Genomic DNA, 24135 nt, shown 5'->3' with positions numbered 1-24135 from the left:
GCATTTTTGTACCATGTCCCTCGCATCCCAAGCTTAAGCCGCCAAAGTTGGCAGAGCTTGTGCAACCCCGCCAACAGCCCTACCACCCCAAAAGAAAATTGGGCAGGGATTCCCGCCTCCGCTTCCGAAACGGGCTTCCAAACGGGCGATGCCCTGACGGGTCAGCCAGTCACCGTCTAGGCCCGGTACACCCCTGTGAATAATAGAGCGTCCAACCTCAAATCAGGCTACAGGGCCCTTCAGCCCATAGAAGGAGAACCTGTCAACAAACGGGGCGAGGGCAATGCTCGGGCCCCTTGCGAAGCCTTTGCCAAGCTCCAAAGGCTGCACTTTCCCAGCAGACCACAGCTCTGTATGCAAATCAAGCAGCTACGACCCCTCCCTCCCCTGCTTTTCTCCTCCAAACCGGTACGCAACCATTTCTGCAGCCCTCTGCCCCAGGGTCCCGGGCAAGGTCTTGGTCTGATGAGGCTAGGGATGGTGGGCGAGCTCGGCTTTGGCAGGGCGACAGGACTAATATTTTCTCTACAGCTTTGGAAGAAAGAAAGCTTCCTTTTTGGGGCACAGGCCCACTTCTAGCGGCGACAGCTTCCGGTAAGGGACCATGCTGAAAAGATGCTTGGAGTTACCGCCAGGGGAGCCACGCCGCTATTGCCTGTGAGTGAAGCTACATTTGAAAGAAATATTTTTTGAGACGCAGTTGTTTGAATTTCTGTAAAAATGTCATTCAGTAAAAGCCTCTCTTCCCTGACCGGGAATCGAACCCGGGCCACGGCGGTGAGAGCGCCGAATCCTAACCACTAGACCACCAGGGAGACCGCTGGACAGCTCGGGAAGGCCGGGCAGTGGTGTCCGAGTGCACAATGCCTGCAGGTGCCTCAAAGGCCAGTCCATTGGGGGACTGGGAAGAGAGGGGGAGGGCCGAGCAGATAGGTTCTCTCCAGCGGTGAAAAAGGAAGCTGCCTTTTTTGCGTCAAGGGCAGTCTTTCCGCAGCGACAGGAGAATGAATGGGACTCTGCCATAAACACGTTTTGCGTCGCGCTGAGGGCACTTCCTCCATTTTGTGCACGCAAATCTGCATCTGGGAGCAAGATTTCCAGTCGCCAGTTAACTGCATTGCTGTAAATAAAAATGTCAGTTGTTAAAAGAGCTCCTTCCCTGACCGGGAATCGAACCCGGGCCGCGGCGGTGAGAGCCCCGAATCCTAACCACTAGACCACCAGGGACGGTGGGTGCACCCCGTTGCGTGTCGCTCAGATGGTGGCGTCCGAGTCCAAAGGCTGAGGGCCTCTGCTACAATGGGCACCAGTGCCTGCAGGTCTTCGGGGGCCGTTTCTGCTAATAAATAAAGAAATAAAGAAAGAAAGAAAGAAAGAAAGAAAACAAAAACACTTGTGATGGTCTGCGAAAAGGGGAGCTTAGAGATTGAAGACAGCATCACTTTGGGAACGTTTGCGCTTTCACTTCCAAGCGCTGATATTCCTGTCTTGCTCTCCTGAAAGGACAGCCTTCCTCGCTATGAGCTTTTGTGGGTCAGTGCTGAAGCTCCCCCTAGAGGCTGCCGCTGAAGATGCACACTCACAACTAACCCTCCTTAGGAGAACTGCTTCGTGGGAGAGCACGTTTATTAAAAGGCGGCAGGCCATGATTGCCTGCGAGACACAGCAGGGTTACCATGCAGAGTTCAAAGGGGGCTTTGCTTGTACAGCAAGTGCCGGAGGGCAAGAAGGGATGACATAGGAGCTGCCCTTTTTTCGGGCTCGCACACCAAGGCCTGCACCAGCCTTCGAGGCTCAGCCTGCCTCTGGACTGCCCTAGACCACCTTTACTCAAAGCACACACTCTGGTCGGGGACTCGAAGCCAGGCCCGTGGCAGTGAAAGCACCAAATCCTCACCACTAGGCCACCGGGGAAACGACTGCAGCACCCGGGAGGTTTCCGCAACCGTACTTGCAGTCAGCTGGAGGCTATTGTAATGCTGTTAAGTGAGAGACGTTTGCCGCTCGCAAGCCAATTCCATCCAACCTCCTGCAGGGGGCACTCTGGGCTGGTTTTCCACTTGTTCGCCTGCTGCTGAAACAGCAAAGATTCAATTCGAAGCCCTTTGCAGCAGCTCACCAGGATGGCCGAGTGGTTAAGGCGTTGGACTTAAGATCCAATGGACAAGTGTCCGCGTGGGTTCGAGCCCCACTCCTGGTACAGGTTTTTACTCTTCTTACCTAAATGCGGCAGCAGCTTCGCACAAGCCCTTTCCTGCTGTCTGTAGGCAGTGCCCCTACCTCAAAGCCCTGAGGCTTGAGTTCACCTGAAAAGAGCAACAAGGAATCGTTGCCCGTAGACTCTTTTCCTGGAAAACCTTTGCATTTTTGTACCATGTCCCTCGCATCCCAAGCTTAAGCCGCCAAAGTTGGCAGAGCTTGTGCAACCCCGCCAACAGCCCTACCACCCCAAAAGAAAATTGGGCAGGGATTCCCGCCTCCGCTTCCTCACGGCTTCCGAAACGGGCTTCCAAACGGGCGATGCCCTGACGGGTCAGCCAGTCACCGTCTAGGCCCGGTACACCCCTGTGAATAATAGAGCGTCCAACCTCAAATCAGGCTACAGGGCCCTTCAGCCCATAGAAGGAGAACCTGTCAACAAACGGGGCGAGGGCAATGCTCGGGCCCCTTGCGAAGCCTTTGCCAAGCTCCAAAGGCTGCACTTTCCCAGCAGACCACAGCTCTGTATGCAAATCAAGCAGCTACGACCCCTCCCTCCCCTGCTTTTCTCCTCCAAACCGGTACGCAACCATTTCTGCAGCCCTCTGCCCCAGGGTCCCGGGCAAGGTCTTGGTCTGATGAGGCTAGGGATGGTGGGCGAGCTCGGCTTTGGCAGGGCGACAGGACTAATATTTTCTCTACAGCTTTGGAAGAAAGAAAGCTTCCTTTTTGGGGCACAGGCCCACTTCTAGCGGCGACAGCTTCCGGTAAGGGACCATGCTGAAAAGATGCTTGGAGTTACCGCCAGGGGAGCCACGCCGCTATTGCCTGTGAGTGAAGCTACATTTGAAAGAAATATTTTTTGAGACGCAGTTGTTTGAATTTCTGTAAAAATGTCATTCAGTAAAAGCCTCTCTTCCCTGACCGGGAATCGAAACCGGGCCGCGGCGGTGAGAGCGCCGAATCCTAACCACTAGACCACCAGGGAGACCGCTGGACAGCTCGGGAAGGCCGGGCAGTGGTGTCCGAGTGCACAATGCCTGCAGGTGCCTCAAAGGCCAGTCCATTGGGGGACTGGGAAGAGAGGGGGAGGGCCGAGCAGATAGGTTCTCTCCAGCGGTGAAAAAGGAAGCTGCCTTTTTTGCGTCAAGGGCAGTCTTTCCGCAGCGACAGGAGAATGAATGGGACTCTGCCATAAACACGTTTTGCGTCGCGCTGAGGGCACTTCCTCCATTTTGTGCACGCAAATCTGCATCTGGGAGCAAGATTTCCGGTCGCCAGTTAACTGCATTGCTGTAAATAAAAATGTCAGTTGTTAAAAGAGCTCCTTCCCTGACCGGGAATCGAACCCGGGCCGCAGCGGTGAGAGCGCCGAATCCTAACCACTAGACCACCAGGGACGGTGGGTGCACCCCGTTGCGTGTCGCTCAGATGGTGGCGTCCGAGTCCAAAGGCTGAGGGCCTCTGCTACAATGGGCACCAGTGCCTGCAGGTCTTCGGGGGCCGTTTCTGCTAATAAATAAATAAATAAAGAAATAAAGAAAGAAAGAAAGAAAGAAAACAAAAACACTTGTGATGGTCTGCGAAAAGGGGAGCTTAGAGATTGAAGACAGCATCACTTTGGGAACGTTTGCGCTTTCACTTCCAAGCGCTGATATTCCTGTCTTGCTCTCCTGAAAGGACAGCCTTCCTCGCTATGAGCTTTTGTGGGTCAGTGCTGAAGCTCCCCCTAGAGGCTGCCGCTGAAGATGCACACTCACAACTAACCCTCCTTAGGAGAACTGCTTCGTGGGAGAGCACGTTTATTAAAAGGCGGCAGGCCATGATTGCCTGCGAGACACAGCAGGGTTACCATGCAGAGTTCAAAGGGGGCTTTGCTTGTACAGCAAGTGCCGGAGGGCAAGAAGGGATGACATAGGAGCTGCCCTTTTTTCGGGCTCGCACACCAAGGCCTGCACCAGCCTTCGAGGCTCAGCCTGCCTCTGGACTGCCCTAGACCACCTTTACTCAAAGCACACACTCTGGTCGGGGACTCGAAGCCAGGCCCGTGGCAGTGAAAGCACCAAATCCTCACCACTAGGCCACCGGGGAAACGACTGCAGCACCCGGGAGGTTTCCGCAACCGTACTTGCAGTCAGCTGGAGGCTATTGTAATGCTGTTAAGTGAGAGACGTTTGCCGCTCGCAAGCCAATTCCATCCAACCTCCTGCAGGGGGCACTCTGGGCTGGTTTTCCACTTGTTCGCCTGCTGCTGAAACAGCAAAGATTCAATTCGAAGCCCTTTGCAGCAGCTCACCAGGATGGCCGAGTGGTTAAGGCGTTGGACTTAAGATCCAATGGACAAGTGTCCGCGTGGGTTCGAGCCCCACTCCTGGTACAGGTTTTTACTCTTCTTACCTAAATGCGGCAGCAGCTTCGCACAAGCCCTTTCCTGCTGTCTGTAGGCAGTGCCCCTACCTCAAAGCCCTGAGGCTTGAGTTCACCTGAAAAGAGCAACAAGGAATCGTTGCCCGTAGACTCTTTTCCTGGAAAACCTTTGCATTTTTGTACCATGTCCCTCGCATCCCAAGCTTAAGCCGCCAAAGTTGGCAGAGCTTGTGCAACCCCGCCAACAGCCCTACCACCCCAAAAGAAAATTGGGCAGGGATTCCCGCCTCCGCTTCCGAAACGGGCTTCCAAACGGGCGATGCCCTGACGGGTCAGCCAGTCACCGTCTAGGCCCGGTACACCCCTGTGAATAATAGAGCGTCCAACCTCAAATCAGGCTACAGGGCCCTTCAGCCCATAGAAGGAGAACCTGTCAACAAACGGGGCGAGGGCAATGCTCGGGCCCCTTGCGAAGCCTTTGCCAAGCTCCAAAGGCTGCACTTTCCCAGCAGACCACAGCTCTGTATGCAAATCAAGCAGCTACGACCCCTCCCTCCCCTGCTTTTCTCCTCCAAACCGGTACGCAACCATTTCTGCAGCCCTCTGCCCCAGGGTCCCGGGCAAGGTCTTGGTCTGATGAGGCTAGGGATGGTGGGCGAGCTCGGCTTTGGCAGGGCGACAGGACTAATATTTTCTCTACAGCTTTGGAAGAAAGAAAGCTTCCTTTTTGGGGCACAGGCCCACTTCTAGCGGCGACAGCTTCCGGTAAGGGACCATGCTGAAAAGATGCTTGGAGTTACCGCCAGGGGAGCCACGCCGCTATTGCCTGTGAGTGAAGCTACATTTGAAAGAAATATTTTTTGAGACGCAGTTGTTTGAATTTCTGTAAAAATGTCATTCAGTAAAAGCCTCTCTTCCCTGACCGGGAATCGAACCCGGGCCACGGCGGTGAGAGCGCCGAATCCTAACCACTAGACCACCAGGGAGACCGCTGGACAGCTCGGGAAGGCCGGGCAGTGGTGTCCGAGTGCACAATGCCTGCAGGTGCCTCAAAGGCCAGTCCATTGGGGGACTGGGAAGAGAGGGGGAGGGCCGAGCAGATAGGTTCTCTCCAGCGGTGAAAAAGGAAGCTGCCTTTTTTGCGTCAAGGGCAGTCTTTCCGCAGCGACAGGAGAATGAATGGGACTCTGCCATAAACACGTTTTGCGTCGCGCTGAGGGCACTTCCTCCATTTTGTGCACGCAAATCTGCATCTGGGAGCAAGATTTCCAGTCGCCAGTTAACTGCATTGCTGTAAATAAAAATGTCAGTTGTTAAAAGAGCTCCTTCCCTGACCGGGAATCGAACCCGGGCCGCGGCGGTGAGAGCCCCGAATCCTAACCACTAGACCACCAGGGACGGTGGGTGCACCCCGTTGCGTGTCGCTCAGATGGTGGCGTCCGAGTCCAAAGGCTGAGGGCCTCTGCTACAATGGGCACCAGTGCCTGCAGGTCTTCGGGGGCCGTTTCTGCTAATAAATAAAGAAATAAAGAAAGAAAGAAAGAAAGAAAGAAAACAAAAACACTTGTGATGGTCTGCGAAAAGGGGAGCTTAGAGATTGAAGACAGCATCACTTTGGGAACGTTTGCGCTTTCACTTCCAAGCGCTGATATTCCTGTCTTGCTCTCCTGAAAGGACAGCCTTCCTCGCTATGAGCTTTTGTGGGTCAGTGCTGAAGCTCCCCCTAGAGGCTGCCGCTGAAGATGCACACTCACAACTAACCCTCCTTAGGAGAACTGCTTCGTGGGAGAGCACGTTTATTAAAAGGCGGCAGGCCATGATTGCCTGCGAGACACAGCAGGGTTACCATGCAGAGTTCAAAGGGGGCTTTGCTTGTACAGCAAGTGCCGGAGGGCAAGAAGGGATGACATAGGAGCTGCCCTTTTTTCGGGCTCGCACACCAAGGCCTGCACCAGCCTTCGAGGCTCAGCCTGCCTCTGGACTGCCCTAGACCACCTTTACTCAAAGCACACACTCTGGTCGGGGACTCGAAGCCAGGCCCGTGGCAGTGAAAGCACCAAATCCTCACCACTAGGCCACCGGGGAAACGACTGCAGCACCCGGGAGGTTTCCGCAACCGTACTTGCAGTCAGCTGGAGGCTATTGTAATGCTGTTAAGTGAGAGACGTTTGCCGCTCGCAAGCCAATTCCATCCAACCTCCTGCAGGGGGCACTCTGGGCTGGTTTTCCACTTGTTCGCCTGCTGCTGAAACAGCAAAGATTCAATTCGAAGCCCTTTGCAGCAGCTCACCAGGATGGCCGAGTGGTTAAGGCGTTGGACTTAAGATCCAATGGACAAGTGTCCGCGTGGGTTCGAGCCCCACTCCTGGTACAGGTTTTTACTCTTCTTACCTAAATGCGGCAGCAGCTTCGCACAAGCCCTTTCCTGCTGTCTGTAGGCAGTGCCCCTACCTCAAAGCCCTGAGGCTTGAGTTCACCTGAAAAGAGCAACAAGGAATCGTTGCCCGTAGACTCTTTTCCTGGAAAACCTTTGCATTTTTGTACCATGTCCCTCGCATCCCAAGCTTAAGCCGCCAAAGTTGGCAGAGCTTGTGCAACCCCGCCAACAGCCCTACCACCCCAAAAGAAAATTGGGCAGGGATTCCCGCCTCCGCTTCCTCACGGCTTCCGAAACGGGCTTCCAAACGGGCGATGCCCTGACGGGTCAGCCAGTCACCGTCTAGGCCCGGTACACCCCTGTGAATAATAGAGCGTCCAACCTCAAATCAGGCTACAGGGCCCTTCAGCCCATAGAAGGAGAACCTGTCAACAAACGGGGCGAGGGCAATGCTCGGGCCCCTTGCGAAGCCTTTGCCAAGCTCCAAAGGCTGCACTTTCCCAGCAGACCACAGCTCTGTATGCAAATCAAGCAGCTACGACCCCTCCCTCCCCTGCTTTTCTCCTCCAAACCGGTACGCAACCATTTCTGCAGCCCTCTGCCCCAGGGTCCCGGGCAAGGTCTTGGTCTGATGAGGCTAGGGATGGTGGGCGAGCTCGGCTTTGGCAGGGCGACAGGACTAATATTTTCTCTACAGCTTTGGAAGAAAGAAAGCTTCCTTTTTGGGGCACAGGCCCACTTCTAGCGGCGACAGCTTCCGGTAAGGGACCATGCTGAAAAGATGCTTGGAGTTACCGCCAGGGGAGCCACGCCGCTATTGCCTGTGAGTGAAGCTACATTTGAAAGAAATATTTTTTGAGACGCAGTTGTTTGAATTTCTGTAAAAATGTCATTCAGTAAAAGCCTCTCTTCCCTGACCGGGAATCGAAACCGGGCCGCGGCGGTGAGAGCGCCGAATCCTAACCACTAGACCACCAGGGAGACCGCTGGACAGCTCGGGAAGGCCGGGCAGTGGTGTCCGAGTGCACAATGCCTGCAGGTGCCTCAAAGGCCAGTCCATTGGGGGACTGGGAAGAGAGGGGGAGGGCCGAGCAGATAGGTTCTCTCCAGCGGTGAAAAAGGAAGCTGCCTTTTTTGCGTCAAGGGCAGTCTTTCCGCAGCGACAGGAGAATGAATGGGACTCTGCCATAAACACGTTTTGCGTCGCGCTGAGGGCACTTCCTCCATTTTGTGCACGCAAATCTGCATCTGGGAGCAAGATTTCCGGTCGCCAGTTAACTGCATTGCTGTAAATAAAAATGTCAGTTGTTAAAAGAGCTCCTTCCCTGACCGGGAATCGAACCCGGGCCGCAGCGGTGAGAGCGCCGAATCCTAACCACTAGACCACCAGGGACGGTGGGTGCACCCCGTTGCGTGTCGCTCAGATGGTGGCGTCCGAGTCCAAAGGCTGAGGGCCTCTGCTACAATGGGCACCAGTGCCTGCAGGTCTTCGGGGGCCGTTTCTGCTAATAAATAAATAAATAAAGAAATAAAGAAAGAAAGAAAGAAAGAAAACAAAAACACTTGTGATGGTCTGCGAAAAGGGGAGCTTAGAGATTGAAGACAGCATCACTTTGGGAACGTTTGCGCTTTCACTTCCAAGCGCTGATATTCCTGTCTTGCTCTCCTGAAAGGACAGCCTTCCTCGCTATGAGCTTTTGTGGGTCAGTGCTGAAGCTCCCCCTAGAGGCTGCCGCTGAAGATGCACACTCACAACTAACCCTCCTTAGGAGAACTGCTTCGTGGGAGAGCACGTTTATTAAAAGGCGGCAGGCCATGATTGCCTGCGAGACACAGCAGGGTTACCATGCAGAGTTCAAAGGGGGCTTTGCTTGTACAGCAAGTGCCGGAGGGCAAGAAGGGATGACATAGGAGCTGCCCTTTTTTCGGGCTCGCACACCAAGGCCTGCACCAGCCTTCGAGGCTCAGCCTGCCTCTGGACTGCCCTAGACCACCTTTACTCAAAGCACACACTCTGGTCGGGGACTCGAAGCCAGGCCCGTGGCAGTGAAAGCACCAAATCCTCACCACTAGGCCACCGGGGAAACGACTGCAGCACCCGGGAGGTTTCCGCAACCGTACTTGCAGTCAGCTGGAGGCTATTGTAATGCTGTTAAGTGAGAGACGTTTGCCGCTCGCAAGCCAATTCCATCCAACCTCCTGCAGGGGGCACTCTGGGCTGGTTTTCCACTTGTTCGCCTGCTGCTGAAACAGCAAAGATTCAATTCGAAGCCCTTTGCAGCAGCTCACCAGGATGGCCGAGTGGTTAAGGCGTTGGACTTAAGATCCAATGGACAAGTGTCCGCGTGGGTTCGAGCCCCACTCCTGGTACAGGTTTTTACTCTTCTTACCTAAATGCGGCAGCAGCTTCGCACAAGCCCTTTCCTGCTGTCTGTAGGCAGTGCCCCTACCTCAAAGCCCTGAGGCTTGAGTTCACCTGAAAAGAGCAACAAGGAATCGTTGCCCGTAGACTCTTTTCCTGGAAAACCTTTGCATTTTTGTACCATGTCCCTCGCATCCCAAGCTTAAGCCGCCAAAGTTGGCAGAGCTTGTGCAACCCCGCCAACAGCCCTACCACCCCAAAAGAAAATTGGGCAGGGATTCCCGCCTCCGCTTCCTCACGGCTTCCGAAACGGGCTTCCAAACGGGCGATGCCCTGACGGGTCAGCCAGTCACCGTCTAGGCCCGGTACACCCCTGTGAATAATAGAGCGTCCAACCTCAAATCAGGCTACAGGGCCCTTCAGCCCATAGAAGGAGAACCTGTCAACAAACGGGGCGAGGGCAATGCTCGGGCCCCTTGCGAAGCCTTTGCCAAGCTCCAAAGGCTGCACTTTCCCAGCAGACCACAGCTCTGTATGCAAATCAAGCAGCTACGACCCCTCCCTCCCCTGCTTTTCTCCTCCAAACCGGTACGCAACCATTTCTGCAGCCCTCTGCCCCAGGGTCCCGGGCAAGGTCTTGGTCTGATGAGGCTAGGGATGGTGGGCGAGCTCGGCTTTGGCAGGGCGACAGGACTAATATTTTCTCTACAGCTTTGGAAGAAAGAAAGCTTCCTTTTTGGGGCACAGGCCCACTTCTAGCGGCGACAGCTTCCGGTAAGGGACCATGCTGAAAAGATGCTTGGAGTTACCGCCAGGGGAGCCACGCCGCTATTGCCTGTGAGTGAAGCTACATTTGAAAGAAATATTTTTTGAGACGCAGTTGTTTGAATTTCTGTAAAAATGTCATTCAGTAAAAGCCTCTCTTCCCTGACCGGGAATCGAACCCGGGCCGCGGCGGTGAGAGCGCCGAATCCTAACCACTAGACCACCAGGGAGACCGCTGGACAGCTCGGGAAGGCCGGGCAGTGGTGTCCGAGTGCACAATGCCTGCAGGTGCCTCAAAGGCCAGTCCATTGGGGGACTGGGAAGAGAGGGGGAGGGCCGAGCAGATAGGTTCTCTCCAGCGGTGAAAAAGGAAGCTGCCTTTTTTGCGTCAAGGGCAGTCTTTCCGCAGCGACAGGAGAATGAATGGGACTCTGCCATAAACACGTTTTGCGTCGCGCTGAGGGCACTTCCTCCATTTTGTGCACGCAAATCTGCATCTGGGAGCAAGATTTCCGGTCGCCAGTTAACTGCATTGCTGTAAATAAAAATGTCAGTTGTTAAAAGAGCTCCTTCCCTGACCGGGAATCGAACCCGGGCCGCAGCGGTGAGAGAGCCGAATCCTAACCACTAGACCACCAGGGACGGTGGGTGCACCCCGTTGCGTGTCGCTCAGATGGTGGCGTCCGAGTCCAAAGGCTGAGGGCCTCTGCTACAATGGGCACCAGTGCCTGCAGGTCTTCGGGGGCCGTTTCTGCTAATAAATAAATAAATAAAGAAATAAAGAAAGAAAGAAAGAAAGAAAACAAAAACACTTGTGATGGTCTGCGAAAAGGGGAGCTTAGAGATTGAAGACAGCATCACTTTGGGAACGTTTGCGCTTTCACTTCCAAGCGCTGATATTCCTGTCTTGCTCTCCTGAAAGGACAGCCTTCCTCGCTATGAGCTTTTGTGGGTCAGTGCTGAAGCTCCCCCTAGAGGCTGCCGCTGAAGATGCACACTCACAACTAACCCTCCTTAGGAGAACTGCTTCGTGGGAGAGCACGTTTATTAAAAGGCGGCAGGCCATGATTGCCTGCGAGACACAGCAGGGTTACCATGCAGAGTTCAAAGGGGGCTTTGCTTGTACAGCAAGTGCCGGAGGGCAAGAAGGGATGACATAGGAGCTGCCCTTTTTTCGGGCTCGCACACCAAGGCCTGCACCAGCCTTCGAGGCTCAGCCTGCCTCTGGACTGCCCTAGACCACCTTTACTCAAAGCACACACTCTGGTCGGGGACTCGAAGCCAGGCCCGTGGCAGTGAAAGCACCAAATCCTCACCACTAGGCCACCGGGGAAACGACTGCAGCACCCGGGAGGTTTCCGCAACCGTACTTGCAGTCAGCTGGAGGCTATTGTAATGCTGTTAAGTGAGAGACGTTTGCCGCTCGCAAGCCAATTCCATCCAACCTCCTGCAGGGGGCACTCTGGGCTGGTTTTCCACTTGTTCGCCTGCTGCTGAAACAGCAAAGATTCAATTCGAAGCCCTTTGCAGCAGCTCACCAGGATGGCCGAGTGGTTAAGGCGTTGGACTTAAGATCCAATGGACAAGTGTCCGCGTGGGTTCGAGCCCCACTCCTGGTACAGGTTTTTACTCTTCTTACCTAAATGCGGCAGCAGCTTCGCACAAGCCCTTTCCTGCTGTCTGTAGGCAGTGCCCCTACCTCAAAGCCCTGAGGCTTGAGTTCACCTGAAAAGAGCAACAAGGAATCGTTGCCCGTAGACTCTTTTCCTGGAAAACCTTTGCATTTTTGTACCATGTCCCTCGCATCCCAAGCTTAAGCCGCCAAAGTTGGCAGAGCTTGTGCAACCCCGCCAACAGCCCTACCACCCCAAAAGAAAATTGGGCAGGGATTCCCGCCTCCGCTTCCGAAACGGGCTTCCAAACGGGCGATGCCCTGACGGGTCAGCCAGTCACCGTCTAGGCCCGGTACACCCCTGTGAATAATAGAGCGTCCAACCTCAAATCAGGCTACAGGGCCCTTCAGCCCATAGAAGGAGAACCTGTCAACAAACGGGGCGAGGGCAATGCTCGGGCCCCTTGCGAAGCCTTTGCCAAGCTCCAAAGGCTGCACTTTCCCAGCAGACCACAGCTCTGTATGCAAATCAAGCAGCTACGACCCCTCCCTCCCCTGCTTTTCTCCTCCAAACCGGTACGCAACCATTTCTGCAGCCCTCTGCCCCAGGGTCCCGGGCAAGGTCTTGGTCTGATGAGGCTAGGGATGGTGGGCGAGCTCGGCTTTGGCAGGGCGACAGGACTAATATTTTCTCTACAGCTTTGGAAGAAAGAAAGCTTCCTTTTTGGGGCACAGGCCCACTTCTAGCGGCGACAGCTTCCGGTAAGGGACCATGCTGAAAAGATGCTTGGAGTTACCGCCAGGGGAGCCACGCCGCTATTGCCTGTGAGTGAAGCTACATTTGAAAGAAATATTTTTTGAGACGCAGTTGTTTGAATTTCTGTAAAAATGTCATTCAGTAAAAGCCTCTCTTCCCTGACCGGGAATCGAACCCGGGCCACGGCGGTGAGAGCGCCGAATCCTAACCACTAGACCACCAGGGAGACCGCTGGACAGCTCGGGAAGGCCGGGCAGTGGTGTCCGAGTGCACAATGCCTGCAGGTGCCTCAAAGGCCAGTCCATTGGGGGACTGGGAAGAGAGGGGGAGGGCCGAGCAGATAGGTTCTCTCCAGCGGTGAAAAAGGAAGCTGCCTTTTTTGCGTCAAGGGCAGTCTTTCCGCAGCGACAGGAGAATGAATGGGACTCTGCCATAAACACGTTTTGCGTCGCGCTGAGGGCACTTCCTCCATTTTGTGCACGCAAATCTGCATCTGGGAGCAAGATTTCCGGTCGCCAGTTAACTGCATTGCTGTAAATAAAAATGTCAGTTGTTAAAAGAGCTCCTTCCCTGACCGGGAATCGAACCCGGGCCGCGGCGGTGAGAGCCCCGAATCCTAACCACTAGACCACCAGGGACGGTGGGTGCACCCCGTTGCGTGTCGCTCAGATGGTGGCGTCCGAGTCCAAAGGCTGAGGGCCTCTGCTACAATGGGCACCAGTGCCTGCAGGTCTTCGGGGGCCGTTTCTGCTAATAAATAAAGAAATAAAGAAAGAAAGAAAGAAAGAAAGAAAACAAAAACACTTGTGATGGTCTGCGAAAAGGGGAGCTTAGAGATTGAAGACAGCATCACTTTGGGAACGTTTGCGCTTTCACTTCCAAGCGCTGATATTCCTGTCTTGCTCTCCTGAAAGGACAGCCTTCCTCGCTATGAGCTTTTGTGGGTCAGTGCTGAAGCTCCCCCTAGAGGCTGCCGCTGAAGATGCACACTCACAACTAACCCTCCTTAGGAGAACTGCTTCGTGGGAGAGCACGTTTATTAAAAGGCGGCAGGCCATGATTGCCTGCGAGACACAGCAGGGTTACCATGCAGAGTTCAAAGGGGGCTTTGCTTGTACAGCAAGTGCCGGAGGGCAAGAAGGGATGACATAGGAGCTGCCCTTTTTTCGGGCTCGCACACCAAGGCCTGCACCAGCCTTCGAGGCTCAGCCTGCCTCTGGACTGCCCTAGACCACCTTTACTCAAAATACACACTCTGGTCGGGGACTCGAAGCCAGGCCCGTGGCAGTGAAAGCACCAAATCCTCACCACTAGGCCACCGGGGAAACGACTGCAGCACCCGGGAGGTTTCCGCAACCGTACTTGCAGTCAGCTGGAGGCTATTGTAATGCTGTTAAGTGAGAGACGTTTGCCGCTCGCAAGCCAATTCCATCCAACCTCCTGCAGGGGGCACTCTGGGCTGGTTTTCCACTTGTTCGCCTGCTGCTGAAACAGCAAAGATTCAATTCGAAGCCCTTTGCAGCAGCTCACCAGGATGGCCGAGTGGTTAAGGCGTTGGACTTAAGATCCAATGGACAAGTGTCCGCGTGGGTTCGAGCCCCACTCCTGGTACAGGTTTTTACTCTTCTTACCTAAATGCGGCAGCAGCTTCGCACAAGCCCTTTCCTGCTGTCTGTAGGCAGTGCCCCTACCTCAAAGCCCTGAGGCTTGAGTTCACCTGAAAAGAGCAACAAGGAATCGTTGCCCGTAGACTCTTTTCCTGGAAAACCTTTGCATTTTTGTACCATGTCCCTCGCATCCCAAGCTTAAGCCGCCAAAGTTGGCAGAGCTTGTGCAACCCCGCCAACAGCCCTACCACCCCAAAAGAAAATTGGGCAGGGATTCCCGCCTCCGCTTCCGAAACGGGCTTCCAAACGGGCGATGCCCTGACGGGTCAGCCAGTCACCGTCTAGGCCCGGTACACCCCTGTGAATAATAGAGCGTCCAACCTCAAATCAGGCTACAGGGCCCTTCAGCCCATAGAAGGAGAACCTGTCAACAAACGGGGCGAGGGCAATGCTCGGGCCCCTTGCGAAGCCTTTGCCAAGCTCCAAAGGCTGCACTTTCCCAGCAGACCACAGCTCTGTATGCAAATCAAGCAGCTACGACCCCTCCCTCCCCTGCTTTTCTCCTCCAAACCGGTACGCAACCATTTCTGCAGCCCTCTGCCCCAGGGTCCCGGGCAAGGTCTTGGTCTGATGAGGCTAGGGATGGTGGGCGAGCTCGGCTTTGGCAGGGCGACAGGACTAATATTTTCTCTACAGCTTTGGAAGAAAGAAAGCTTCCTTTTTGGGGCACAGGCCCACTTCTAGCGGCGACAGCTTCCGGTAAGGGACCATGCTGAAAAGATGCTTGGAGTTACCGCCAGGGGAGCCACGCCGCTATTGCCTGTGAGTGAAGCTACATTTGAAAGAAATATTTTTTGAGACGCAGTTGTTTGAATTTCTGTAAAAATGTCATTCAGTAAAAGCCTCTCTTCCCTGACCGGGAATCGAACCCGGGCCACGGCGGTGAGAGCGCCGAATCCTAACCACTAGACCACCAGGGAGACCGCTGGACAGCTCGGGAAGGCCGGGCAGTGGTGTCCGAGTGCACAATGCCTGCAGGTGCCTCAAAGGCCAGTCCATTGGGGGACTGGGAAGAGAGGGGGAGGGCCGAGCAGATAGGTTCTCTCCAGCGGTGAAAAAGGAAGCTGCCTTTTTTGCGTCAAGGGCAGTCTTTCCGCAGCGACAGGAGAATGAATGGGACTCTGCCATAAACACGTTTTGCGTCGCGCTGAGGGCACTTCCTCCATTTTGTGCACGCAAATCTGCATCTGGGAGCAAGATTTCCGGTCGCCAGTTAACTGCATTGCTGTAAATAAAAATGTCAGTTGTTAAAAGAGCTCCTTCCCTGACCGGGAATCGAACCCGGGCCGCGGCGGTGAGAGCCCCGAATCCTAACCACTAGACCACCAGGGACGGTGGGTGCACTCCGTTGCGTGTCGCTCAGATGGTGGCGTCCGAGTCCAAAGGCTGAGGGCCTCTGCTACAATGGGCACCAGTGCCTGCAGGTCTTCGGGGGCCGTTTCTGCTAATAAATAAAGAAATAAAGAAAGAAAGAAAGAAAGAAAGAAAACAAAAACACTTGTGATGGTCTGCGAAAAGGGGAGCTTAGAGATTGAAGACAGCATCACTTTGGGAACGTTTGCGCTTTCACTTCCAAGCGCTGATATTCCTGTCTTGCTCTCCTGAAAGGACAGCCTTCCTCGCTATGAGCTTTTGTGGGTCAGTGCTGAAGCTCCCCCTAGAGGCTGCCGCTGAAGATGCACACTCACAACTAACCCTCCTTAGGAGAACTGCTTCGTGGGAGAGCACGTTTATTAAAAGGCGGCAGGCCATGATTGCCTGCGAGACACAGCAGGGTTACCATGCAGAGTTCAAAGGGGGCTTTGCTTGTACAGCAAGTGCCGGAGGGCAAGAAGGGATGACATAGGAGCTGCCCTTTTTTCGGGCTCGCACACCAAGGCCTGCACCAGCCTTCGAGGCTCAGCCTGCCTCTGGACTGCCCTAGACCACCTTTACTCAAAGCACACACTCTGGTCGGGGACTCGAAGCCAGGCCCGTGGCAGTGAAAGCACCAAATCCTCACCACTAGGCCACCGGGGAAACGACTGCAGCACCCGGGAGGTTTCCGCAACCGTACTTGCAGTCAGCTGGAGGCTATTGTAATGCTGTTAAGTGAGAGACGTTTGCCGCTCGCAAGCCAATTCCATCCAACCTCCTGCAGGGGGCACTCTGGGCTGGTTTTCCACTTGTTCGCCTGCTGCTGAAACAGCAAAGATTCAATTCGAAGCCCTTTGCAGCAGCTCACCAGGATGGCCGAGTGGTTAAGGCGTTGGACTTAAGATCCAATGGACAAGTGTCCGCGTGGGTTCGAGCCCCACTCCTGGTACAGGTTTTTACTCTTCTTACCTAAATGCGGCAGCAGCTTCGCACAAGCCCTTTCCTGCTGTCTGTAGGCAGTGCCCCTACCTCAAAGCCCTGAGGCTTGAGTTCACCTGAAAAGAGCAACAAGGAATCGTTGCCCGTAGACTCTTTTCCTGGAAAACCTTTGCATTTTTGTACCATGTCCCTCGCATCCCAAGCTTAAGCCGCCAAAGTTGGCAGAGCTTGTGCAACCCCGCCAACAGCCCTACCACCCCAAAAGAAAATTGGGCAGGGATTCCCGCCTCCGCTTCCGAAACGGGCTTCCAAACGGGCGATGCCCTGACGGGTCAGCCAGTCACCGTCTAGGCCCGGTACACCCCTGTGAATAATAGAGCGTCCAACCTCAAATCAGGCTACAGGGCCCTTCAGCCCATAGAAGGAGAACCTGTCAACAAACGGGGCGAGGGCAATGCTCGGGCCCCTTGCGAAGCCTTTGCCAAGCTCCAAAGGCTGCACTTTCCCAGCAGACCACAGCTCTGTATGCAAATCAAGCAGCTACGACCCCTCCCTCCCCTGCTTTTCTCCTCCAAACCGGTACGCAACCATTTCTGCAGCCCTCTGCCCCAGGGTCCCGGGCAAGGTCTTGGTCTGATGAGGCTAGGGATGGTGGGCGAGCTCGGCTTTGGCAGGGCGACAGGACTAATATTTTCTCTACAGCTTTGGAAGAAAGAAAGCTTCCTTTTTGGGGCACAGGCCCACTTCTAGCGGCGACAGCTTCCGGTAAGGGACCATGCTGAAAAGATGCTTGGAGTTACCGCCAGGGGAGCCACGCCGCTATTGCCTGTGAGTGAAGCTACATTTGAAAGAAATATTTTTTGAGACGCAGTTGTTTGAATTTCTGTAAAAATGTCATTCAGTAAAAGCCTCTCTTCCCTGACCGGGAATCGAACCCGGGCCGCGGCGGTGAGAGCGCCGAATCCTAACCACTAGACCACCAGGGAGACCGCTGGACAGCTCGGGAAGGCCGGGCAGTGGTGTCCGAGTGCACAATGCCTGCAGGTGCCTCAAAGGCCAGTCCATTGGGGGACTGGGAAGAGAGGGGGAGGGCCGAGCAGATAGGTTCTCTCCAGCGGTGAAAAAGGAAGCTGCCTTTTTTGCGTCAAGGGCAGTCTTTCCGCAGCGACAGGAGAATGAATGGGACTCTGCCATAAACACGTTTTGCGTCGCGCTGAGGGCACTTCCTCCATTTTGTGCACGCAAATCTGCATCTGGGAGCAAGATTTCCGGTCGCCAGTTAACTGCATTGCTGTAAATAAAAATGTCAGTTGTTAAAAGAGCTCCTTCCCTGACCGGGAATCGAACCCGGGCCGTGGCTAGACCACCAGGGACGGTGGGTGCACCCCGTTGCGTGTCGCTCAGATGGTGGCGTCCGAGTCCAAAGGCTGAGGGCCTCTGCTACAATGGGCACCAGTGCCAGCAGGTCTTCGGGGGCCGTTTCTGCTAATAAATAAAGAAATAAAGAAAGAAAGAAAGAAAGAAAGAAAGAAAGAAAACAAAAACACTTGTGATGGTCTGCGAAAAGGGGAGCTTAGAGATTGAAGACAGCATCACTTTGGGAACGTTTGCGCTTTCACTTCCAAGCGCTGATATTCCTGTCTTGCTCTCCTGAAAGGACAGCCTTCCTCGCTATGAGCTTTTGTGGGTCAGTGCTGAAGCTCCCCCTAGAGGCTGCCGCTGAAGATGCACACTCACAACTAACCCTCCTTAGGAGAACTGCTTCGTGGGAGAGCACGTTTATTAAAAGGCGGCAGGCCATGATTGCCTGCGAGACACAGCAGGGTTACCATGCAGAGTTCAAAGGGGGCTTTGCTTGTACAGCAAGTGCCGGAGGGCAAGAAGGGATGACATAGGAGCTGCCCTTTTTTCGGGCTCGCACACCAAGGCCTGCACCAGCCTTCGAGGCTCAGCCTGCCTCTGGACTGCCCTAGACCACCTTTACTCAAAGCACACACTCTGGTCGGGGACTCGAAGCCAGGCCCGTGGCAGTGAAAGCACCAAATCCTCACCACTAGGCCACCGGGGAAACGACTGCAGCACCCGGGAGGTTTCCGCAACCGTACTTGCAGTCAGCTGGAGGCTATTGTAATGCTGTTAAGTGAGAGACGTTTGCCGCTCGCAAGCCAATTCCATCCAACCTCCTGCAGGGGGCACTCTGGGCTGGTTTTCCACTTGTTCGCCTGCTGCTGAAACAGCAAAGATTCAATTCGAAGCCCTTTGCAGCAGCTCACCAGGATGGCCGAGTGGTTAAGGCGTTGGACTTAAGATCCAATGGACAAGTGTCCGCGTGGGTTCGAGCCCCACTCCTGGTACAGGTTTTTACTCTTCTTACCTAAATGCGGCAGCAGCTTCGCACAAGCCCTTTCCTGCTGTCTGTAGGCAGTGCCCCTACCTCAAAGCCCTGAGGCTTGAGTTCACCTGAAAAGAGCAACAAGGAATCGTTGCCCGTAGACTCTTTTCCTGGAAAACCTTTGCATTTTTGTACCATGTCCCTCGCATCCCAAGCTTAAGCCGCCAAAGTTGGCAGAGCTTGTGCAACCCCGCCAACAGCCCTACCACCCCAAAAGAAAATTGGGCAGGGATTCCCGCCTCCGCTTCCTCACGGCTTCCGAAACAGGCTTCCAAACGGGCGATGCCCTGACGGGTCAGCCAGTCACCGTCTAGGCCCGGTACACCCCTGTGAATAATAGAGCGTCCAACCTCAAATCAGGCTACAGGGCCCTTCAGCCCATAGAAGGAGAACCTGTCAACAAACGGGGCGAGGGCAATGCTCGGGCCCCTTGCGAAGCCTTTGCCAAGCTCCAAAGGCTGCACTTTCCCAGCAGACCACAGCTCTGTATGCAAATCAAGCAGCTACGACCCCTCCCTCCCCTGCTTTTCTCCTCCAAACCGGTACGCAACCATTTCTGCAGCCCTCTGCCCCAGGGTCCCGGGCAAGGTCTTGGTCTGATGAGGCTAGGGATGGTGGGCGAGCTCGGCTTTGGCAGGGCGACAGGACTAATATTTTCTCTACAGCTTTGGAAGAAAGAAAGCTTCCTTTTTGGGGCACAGGCCCACTTCTAGCGGCGACAGCTTCCGGTAAGGGACCATGCTGAAAAGATGCTTGGAGTTACCGCCAGGGGAGCCACGCCGCTATTGCCTGTGAGTGAAGCTACATTTGAAAGAAATATTTTTTGAGACGCAGTTGTTTGAATTTCTGTAAAAATGTCATTCAGTAAAAGCCTCTCTTCCCTGACCGGGAATCGAACCGGTGAGAGCGCCGAATCCTAACCACTAGACCACCAGGGAGACCGCTGGACAACTCGGGAAGGCCGGGCAGTGGTGTCCGAGTGCACAATGCCTGCAGGTGCCTCAAAGGCCAGTCCATTGGGGGACTGGGAAGAGAGGGGGAGGGCCGAGCAGATAGGTTCTCTCCAGCGGTGAAAAAGGAAGCTGCCTTTTTTGCGTCAAGGGCAGTCTTTCCGCAGCGACAGGAGAATGAATGGGACTCTGCCATAAACACGTTTTGCGTCGCGCTGAGGGCACTTCCTCCATTTTGTGCACGCAAATCTGCATCTGGGAGCAAGATTTCCGGTCGCCAGTTAACTGCATTGCTGTAAATAAAAATGTCAGTTGTTAAAAGAGCTCCTTCCCTGACCGGGAATCGAACCCGGGCCGCGGCGGTGAGAGCTCCGAATCCTAACCACTAGACCACCAGGGACGGTGGGTGCACCCCGTTGCGTGTCGCTCAGATGGTGGCGTCCGAGTCCAAAGGCTGAGGGCCTCTGCTACAATGGGCACCAGTGCCTGCAGGTCTTCGGGGGCCGTTTCTGCTAATAAATAAAGAAATAAAGAAAGAAAGAAAGAAAACAAAAACACTTGTGATGGTCTGCGAAAAGGGGAGCTTAGAGATTGAAGACAGCATCACTTTGGGAACGTTTGCGCTTTCACTTCCAAGCGCTGATATTCCTGTCTTGCTCTCCTGAAAGGACAGCCTTCCTCGCTATGAGCTTTTGTGGGTCAGTGCTGAAGCTCCCCCTAGAGGCTGCCGCTGAAGATGCACACTCACAACTAACCCTCCTTAGGAGAACTGCTTCGTGGGAGAGCACGTTTATTAAAAGGCGGCAGGCCATGATTGCCTGCGAGACACAGCAGGGTTACCATGCAGAGTTCAAAGGGGGCTTTGCTTGTACAGCAAGTGCCGGAGGGCAAGAAGGGATGACATAGGAGCTGCCCTTTTTTCGGGCTCGCACACCAAGGCCTGCACCAGCCTTCGAGGCTCAGCCTGCCTCTGGACTGCCCTAGACCACCTTTACTCAAAGCACACACTCTGGTCGGGGACTCGAAGCCAGGCCCGTGGCAGTGAAAGCACCAAATCCTCACCACTAGGCCACCGGGGAAACGACTGCAGCACCCGGGAGGTTTCCGCAACCGTACTTGCAGTCAGCTGGAGGCTATTGTAATGCTGTTAAGTGAGAGACGTTTGCCGCTCGCAAGCCAATTCCATCCAACCTCCTGCAGGGGGCACTCTGGGCTGGTTTTCCACTTGTTCGCCTGCTGCTGAAACAGCAAAGATTCAATTCGAAGCCCTTTGCAGCAGCTCACCAGGATGGCCGAGTGGTTAAGGCGTTGGACTTAAGATCCAATGGACAAGTGTCTGCGTGGGTTCGAGCCCCACTCCTGGTACAGGTTTTTACTCTTCTTACCTAAATGCGGCAGCAGCTTCGCACAAGCCCTTTCCTGCTGTCTGTAGGCAGTGCCCCTACCTCAAAGCCCTGAGGCTTGAGTTCACCTGAAAAGAGCAACAAGGAATCGTTGCCCGTAGACTCTTTTCCTGGAAAACCTTTGCATTTTTGTACCATGTCCCTCGCATCCCAAGCTTAAGCCGCCAAAGTTGGCAGAGCTTGTGCAACCCCGCCAACAGCCCTACCACCCCAAAAGAAAATTGGGCAGGGATTCCCGCCTCCGCTTCCGAAACGGGCTTCCAAACGGGCGATGCCCTGACGGGTCAGCCAGTCACCGTCTAGGCCCGGTACACCCCTGTGAATAATAGAGCGTCCAACCTCAAATCAGGCTACAGGGCCCTTCAGCCCATAGAAGGAGAACCTGTCAACAAACGGGGCGAGGGCAATGCTCGGGCCCCTTGCGAAGCCTTTGCCAAGCTCCAAAGGCTGCACTTTCCCAGCAGACCACAGCTCTGTATGCAAATCAAGCAGCTACGACCCCTCCCTCCCCTGCTTTTCTCCTCCAAACCGGTACGCAACCATTTCTGCAGCCCTCTGCCCCAGGGTCCCGGGCAAGGTCTTGGTCTGATGAGGCTAGGGATGGTGGGCGAGCTCGGCTTTGGCAGGGCGACAGGACTAATATTTTCTCTACAGCTTTGGAAGAAAGAAAGCTTCCTTTTTGGGGCACAGGCCCACTTCTAGCGGCGACAGCTTCCGGTAAGGGACCATGCTGAAAAGATGCTTGGAGTTACCGCCAGGGGAGCCACGCCGCTATTGCCTGTGAGTGAAGCTACATTTGAAAGAAATATTTTTTGAGACGCAGTTGTTTGAATTTCTGTAAAAATGTCATTCAGTAAAAGCCTCTCTTCCCTGACCGGGAATCGAACCCAGGCCGCGGCGGTGAGAGCGCCGAATCCTAACCACTAGACCACCAGGGAGACCGCTGGACAGCTCGGGAAGGCCGGGCAGTGGTGTCCGAGTGCACAATGCCTGCAGGTGCCTCAAAGGCCAGTCCATTGGGGGACTGGGAAGAGAGGGGGAGGGCCGAGCAGATAGGTTCTCTCCAGCGGTGAAAAAGGAAGCTGCCTTTTTTGCGTCAAGGGCAGTCTTTCCGCAGCGACAGGAGAATGAATGGGACTCTGCCATAAACACGTTTTGCGTCGCGCTGAGGGCACTTCCTCCATTTTGTGCACGCAAATCTGCATCTGGGAGCAAGATTTCCGGTCGCCAGTTAACTGCATTGCTGTAAATAAAAATGTCAGTTGTTAAAAGAGCTCCTTCCCTGACCGGGAATCGAACCCGGGCCGAATCCTAACCACTAGACCACCAGGGACGGTGGGTGCACCCCGTTGCGTGTCGCTCAGATGGTGGCGTCCGAGTCCAAAGGCTGAGGGCCTCTGCTACAATGGGCACCAGTGCCTGCAGGTCTTCGGGGGCCGTTTCTGCTAATAAATAAATAAATAAAGAAATAAAGAAAGAAAGAAAGAAAGAAAACAAAAACACTTGTGATGGTCTGCGAAAAGGGGAGCTTAGAGATTGAAGACAGCATCACTTTGGGAACGTTTGCGCTTTCACTTCCAAGCGCTGATATTCCTGTCTTGCTCTCCTGAAAGGACAGCCTTCCTCGCTATGAGCTTTTGTGGGTCAGTGCTGAAGCTCCCCCTAGAGGCTGCCGCTGAAGATGCACACTCACAACTAACCCTCCTTAGGAGAACTGCTTCGTGGGAGAGCACGTTTATTAAAAGGCGGCAGGCCATGATTGCCTGCGAGACACAGCAGGGTTACCATGCAGAGTTCAAAGGGGGCTTTGCTTGTACAGCAAGTGCCGGAGGGCAAGAAGGGATGACATAGGAGCTGCCCTTTTTTCGGGCTCGCACACCAAGGCGTGCACCAGCCTTCGAGGCTCAGCCTGCCTCTGGACTGCCCTAGACCACCTTTACTCAAAGCACACACCCTGGTCGGGGACTCGAAGCCAGGCCCGTGGCAGTGAAAGCACCAAATCCTCACCACTAGGCCACCGGGGAAACGACTGCAGCACCCGGGAGGTTTCCGCAACCGTACTTGCAGTCAGCTGGAGGCTATTGTAATGCTGTTAAGTGAGAGACGTTTGCCGCTCGCAAGCCAATTCCATCCAACCTCCTGCAGGGGGCACTCTGGGCTGGTTTTCCACTTGTTCGCCTGCTGCTGAAACAGCAAAGATTCAATTCGAAGCCCTTTGCAGCAGCTCACCAGGATGGCCGAGTGGTTAAGGCGTTGGACTTAAGATCCAATGGACAAGTGTCCGCGTGGGTTCGAGCCCCACTCCTGGTACAGGTTTTTACTCTTCTTACCTAAATGCGGCAGCAGCTTCGCACAAGCCCTTTCCTGCTGTCTGTAGGCAGTGCCCCTACCTCAAAGCCCTGAGGCTTGAGTTCACCTGAAAAGAGCAACAAGGAATCGTTGCCCGTAGACTCTTTTCCTGGAAAACCTTTGCATTTTTGTACCATGTCCCTCGCATCCCAAGCTTAAGCCGCCAAAGTTGGCAGAGCTTGTGCAACCCCGCCAACAGCCCTACCACCCCAAAAGAAAATTGGGCAGGGATTCCCGCCTCCGCTTCCGAAACGGGCTTCCAAACGGGCGATGCCCTGACGGGTCAGCCAGTCACCGTCTAGGCCCGGTACACCCCTGTGAATAATAGAGCGTCCAACCTCAAATCAGGCTACAGGGCCCTTCAGCCCATAGAAGGAGAACCTGTCAACAAACGGGGCGAGGGCAATGCTCGGGCCCCTTGCGAAGCCTTTGCCAAGCTCCAAAGGCTGCACTTTCCCAGCAGACCACAGCTCTGTATGCAAATCAAGCAGCTACGACCCCTCCCTCCCCTGCTTTTCTCCTCCAAACCGGTACGCAACCATTTCTGCAGCCCTCTGCCCCAGGGTCCCGGGCAAGGTCTTGGTCTGATGAGGCTAGGGATGGTGGGCGAGCTCGGCTTTGGCAGGGCGACAGGACTAAT

At 54.6% G+C, this 24135-nt stretch overlaps 27 non-coding genes across 27 annotated transcripts; 10 read left to right on the top strand and 17 right to left on the bottom strand.

Annotated features, from left to right (window-relative positions):
- Positions 1-743: 743 nt before the first annotated feature.
- Positions 744-815, bottom strand: TRNAE-CUC (transfer RNA glutamic acid (anticodon CUC)). The gene has a single exon. It is a non-coding gene; the product is annotated as a tRNA-Glu (tRNA).
- Positions 816-1155: 340 nt separating this feature from the next.
- On the bottom strand, positions 1156-1227 carry TRNAE-CUC (transfer RNA glutamic acid (anticodon CUC)). The gene has a single exon. It is a non-coding gene; the product is annotated as a tRNA-Glu (tRNA).
- An 890-nt stretch (positions 1228-2117) lies between these two features.
- Positions 2118-2200, top strand: TRNAL-UAA (transfer RNA leucine (anticodon UAA)). Its single transcript has one exon. It is a non-coding gene; the product is annotated as a tRNA-Leu (tRNA).
- Positions 2201-3115: 915 nt separating this feature from the next.
- Positions 3116-3187, bottom strand: TRNAE-CUC (transfer RNA glutamic acid (anticodon CUC)). Its single transcript has one exon. It is a non-coding gene; the product is annotated as a tRNA-Glu (tRNA).
- Positions 3188-3527: 340 nt separating this feature from the next.
- Positions 3528-3599, bottom strand: TRNAE-CUC (transfer RNA glutamic acid (anticodon CUC)). Its single transcript has one exon. It is a non-coding gene; the product is annotated as a tRNA-Glu (tRNA).
- An 894-nt stretch (positions 3600-4493) lies between these two features.
- Positions 4494-4576, top strand: TRNAL-UAA (transfer RNA leucine (anticodon UAA)). Its single transcript has one exon. It is a non-coding gene; the product is annotated as a tRNA-Leu (tRNA).
- A 904-nt stretch (positions 4577-5480) lies between these two features.
- TRNAE-CUC (transfer RNA glutamic acid (anticodon CUC)) lies at positions 5481-5552 on the bottom strand. The gene has a single exon. It is a non-coding gene; the product is annotated as a tRNA-Glu (tRNA).
- A 340-nt stretch (positions 5553-5892) lies between these two features.
- TRNAE-CUC (transfer RNA glutamic acid (anticodon CUC)) lies at positions 5893-5964 on the bottom strand. Its single transcript has one exon. It is a non-coding gene; the product is annotated as a tRNA-Glu (tRNA).
- Positions 5965-6854: 890 nt separating this feature from the next.
- On the top strand, positions 6855-6937 carry TRNAL-UAA (transfer RNA leucine (anticodon UAA)). The gene has a single exon. It is a non-coding gene; the product is annotated as a tRNA-Leu (tRNA).
- A 915-nt stretch (positions 6938-7852) lies between these two features.
- On the bottom strand, positions 7853-7924 carry TRNAE-CUC (transfer RNA glutamic acid (anticodon CUC)). The gene has a single exon. It is a non-coding gene; the product is annotated as a tRNA-Glu (tRNA).
- Positions 7925-8264: 340 nt separating this feature from the next.
- TRNAE-CUC (transfer RNA glutamic acid (anticodon CUC)) lies at positions 8265-8336 on the bottom strand. The gene has a single exon. It is a non-coding gene; the product is annotated as a tRNA-Glu (tRNA).
- Positions 8337-9230: 894 nt separating this feature from the next.
- TRNAL-UAA (transfer RNA leucine (anticodon UAA)) lies at positions 9231-9313 on the top strand. Its single transcript has one exon. It is a non-coding gene; the product is annotated as a tRNA-Leu (tRNA).
- A 915-nt stretch (positions 9314-10228) lies between these two features.
- TRNAE-CUC (transfer RNA glutamic acid (anticodon CUC)) lies at positions 10229-10300 on the bottom strand. Its single transcript has one exon. It is a non-coding gene; the product is annotated as a tRNA-Glu (tRNA).
- A 340-nt stretch (positions 10301-10640) lies between these two features.
- On the bottom strand, positions 10641-10712 carry TRNAE-CUC (transfer RNA glutamic acid (anticodon CUC)). The gene has a single exon. It is a non-coding gene; the product is annotated as a tRNA-Glu (tRNA).
- An 894-nt stretch (positions 10713-11606) lies between these two features.
- On the top strand, positions 11607-11689 carry TRNAL-UAA (transfer RNA leucine (anticodon UAA)). Its single transcript has one exon. It is a non-coding gene; the product is annotated as a tRNA-Leu (tRNA).
- Positions 11690-12593: 904 nt separating this feature from the next.
- On the bottom strand, positions 12594-12665 carry TRNAE-CUC (transfer RNA glutamic acid (anticodon CUC)). The gene has a single exon. It is a non-coding gene; the product is annotated as a tRNA-Glu (tRNA).
- Positions 12666-13005: 340 nt separating this feature from the next.
- On the bottom strand, positions 13006-13077 carry TRNAE-CUC (transfer RNA glutamic acid (anticodon CUC)). Its single transcript has one exon. It is a non-coding gene; the product is annotated as a tRNA-Glu (tRNA).
- An 890-nt stretch (positions 13078-13967) lies between these two features.
- TRNAL-UAA (transfer RNA leucine (anticodon UAA)) lies at positions 13968-14050 on the top strand. The gene has a single exon. It is a non-coding gene; the product is annotated as a tRNA-Leu (tRNA).
- A 904-nt stretch (positions 14051-14954) lies between these two features.
- Positions 14955-15026, bottom strand: TRNAE-CUC (transfer RNA glutamic acid (anticodon CUC)). Its single transcript has one exon. It is a non-coding gene; the product is annotated as a tRNA-Glu (tRNA).
- A 340-nt stretch (positions 15027-15366) lies between these two features.
- TRNAE-CUC (transfer RNA glutamic acid (anticodon CUC)) lies at positions 15367-15438 on the bottom strand. Its single transcript has one exon. It is a non-coding gene; the product is annotated as a tRNA-Glu (tRNA).
- Positions 15439-16328: 890 nt separating this feature from the next.
- TRNAL-UAA (transfer RNA leucine (anticodon UAA)) lies at positions 16329-16411 on the top strand. Its single transcript has one exon. It is a non-coding gene; the product is annotated as a tRNA-Leu (tRNA).
- Positions 16412-17315: 904 nt separating this feature from the next.
- Positions 17316-17387, bottom strand: TRNAE-CUC (transfer RNA glutamic acid (anticodon CUC)). The gene has a single exon. It is a non-coding gene; the product is annotated as a tRNA-Glu (tRNA).
- A 1285-nt stretch (positions 17388-18672) lies between these two features.
- On the top strand, positions 18673-18755 carry TRNAL-UAA (transfer RNA leucine (anticodon UAA)). The gene has a single exon. It is a non-coding gene; the product is annotated as a tRNA-Leu (tRNA).
- Positions 18756-20071: 1316 nt separating this feature from the next.
- TRNAE-CUC (transfer RNA glutamic acid (anticodon CUC)) lies at positions 20072-20143 on the bottom strand. The gene has a single exon. It is a non-coding gene; the product is annotated as a tRNA-Glu (tRNA).
- Positions 20144-21025: 882 nt separating this feature from the next.
- TRNAL-UAA (transfer RNA leucine (anticodon UAA)) lies at positions 21026-21108 on the top strand. The gene has a single exon. It is a non-coding gene; the product is annotated as a tRNA-Leu (tRNA).
- Positions 21109-22012: 904 nt separating this feature from the next.
- Positions 22013-22084, bottom strand: TRNAE-CUC (transfer RNA glutamic acid (anticodon CUC)). Its single transcript has one exon. It is a non-coding gene; the product is annotated as a tRNA-Glu (tRNA).
- Positions 22085-23373: 1289 nt separating this feature from the next.
- On the top strand, positions 23374-23456 carry TRNAL-UAA (transfer RNA leucine (anticodon UAA)). Its single transcript has one exon. It is a non-coding gene; the product is annotated as a tRNA-Leu (tRNA).
- The last annotated feature ends 679 nt before the right edge of the window (positions 23457-24135 follow it).

The sequence above is a fragment of the Ambystoma mexicanum genome, chromosome 5p, assembly GCF_040938575.1.
Source record: "Ambystoma mexicanum isolate Mex_15411 chromosome 5p, UKY_AmexF1_1, whole genome shotgun sequence".
NCBI lineage: Eukaryota > Metazoa > Chordata > Amphibia > Caudata > Ambystomatidae > Ambystoma > Ambystoma mexicanum.
This window is presented reverse-complemented; position numbering and strand designations above follow the sequence as displayed.